Here is a 1,721-nt window from a genome sequence, read left to right as displayed (position 1 = left end):
CCTCTTTAACTTAACAATTACTTAAAAAACAGTAAAATGTGTTTAAATTACTAACTTATTGGTGATAGTCATTCATCTCAAAAAAGTGAAAACAAGTCATTAGTTGTTGATAACCCTGCCTCATTTATCTTCTGGCAGCAACTTTTCTGGCAAGTACTGCCATGTGCCATATGGTCTAGCTGTCAGGATACCTAATTTTCATCCAGGTGGCCCGGGTTCAAATCCCCGATATGTGAGCAAGCCCATTTGCGATTATGTACATAATTGCGAGATTGCTTCAATAATTTTCAAAAATGAATTCAGTAAATAATATATTGAGCACAAACTTAGATCCATCAACACCTGTTTAAACAACTCACTGTCTTTGTTAATAGATTTGGAATAATTAATGTCCTATTCTGGGAGTTGAACCCACCTACTGTTGGGATTTGTTTTTTGCATAACCATGAGCATTTGTAATTATGTTATTAGGTGCAGGATGTCCATATTTGGACACAGCCCAATATGTATTTAATATCTCCTTTTATATATCAACACTTCTGGTCATCATCATTAACAGATTCAAACTAACATGTAGCAATAGGTATTTACAACATGATTGTCACAATTAAGGACAGTTCATTTTCCATACTGGAAGTTGAACCCAGGCAACCTGGTTGAAAACCAGGAATCCTGACCACTAGACCATATGGAACCTATAGACAGGGTGGGAAATAAACCAAATATGTAATAATCAGTAATGCACAAGGTAGTTGGTGACGTAGTCTATGTCCTTGAGGTTCCACTTCTGGGATAGCTCCAGTGCCGCAGGAAATTCCGCCGGATGCATGTACTATATATTCGCCGATGTCCGTTTCCTTTTCGCTTTTTTTGTGTTGGAATTTTAAACTCCGGTGGATTTAGGAGGACTATGGTTAACTGCTACTCAGATCTCTGCAGGGTAAATTGAAACAGCTATCTGTCAAATCTGAGTTTTCTCTTTCATGACTATTTTACAACGGCTCCGTGTGGAGCTTAGCCCCACCCATGACGATTGTGATTGGTTTAAAGAAATGCCAATAAACCAGAGCATGTTTTTCTCCCATCCCGGAATGCTATGTGGACTAGCCAGACCCTCCACCGCTCCGCAGCGTATGGATGCTCTGTCAAAGCAAGACTATTGGTGACGTAACAAAGCTGCTTTTAGTTACTGAAATCAACTACCATACGGTCTCGTAGGCAGGATTCCTGGTCTTCACCCAGGTGAACTGGGTTCAACGCCAGGTATGGGAAATGAACTGCCCCTGGCTAGTTAATCATGACAGGAACAAGTTTGATTTAATGTGCATGAGTTGTGTAAATCTCATGCAATCATGATTTCCATATTTGGAAACAGCATTCAGTATCTAATATAGTTGATCAAATGAATGATCTATCATCACCTGTTTAAATGAGATCTAAATTTAAAAACTGGACTATAGACGGGAAGAGATGGGTTACCACAGAATCATCCTAATTTAACAGTCAGCAGTGTCCCTTTATCTAAATGTACAAGGTAATGACAACAAAAAGCTGCTCTCAGTATCTAAAATATACTCCCATGTAGTCTAGTGGTCAGGATTCCTGTTTTTTGCAGGTAAAACAGTATTTACTGCTGTTTACTGTTGCCATAGTGAAAATTAGTCTCATTTTGATTCCCAGGGCAGAGCTCCCACTGCTATCATTAATTTGTAGTCATAATA

General features: G+C 38.8%; 1 non-coding gene across 1 annotated transcript; it reads right to left on the bottom strand.

The window, feature by feature from the left end:
* Nucleotides 1-622: 622 nt before the first annotated feature.
* On the bottom strand, nt 623-694 carry trnae-uuc (transfer RNA glutamic acid (anticodon UUC)). Its single transcript has one exon. It is a non-coding gene; the product is annotated as a tRNA-Glu (tRNA).
* Between the last annotated feature and the right edge of the window lie 1,027 nt (nt 695-1,721).

Source organism: Sander vitreus, chromosome 3 (assembly GCF_031162955.1).
Source record: "Sander vitreus isolate 19-12246 chromosome 3, sanVit1, whole genome shotgun sequence".
In the NCBI taxonomy this organism is placed as follows: domain Eukaryota; kingdom Metazoa; phylum Chordata; class Actinopteri; order Perciformes; family Percidae; genus Sander; species Sander vitreus.
Note: the sequence above shows the minus strand (reverse complement) of the source record. Positions and strands in the feature narration are given on the sequence as shown.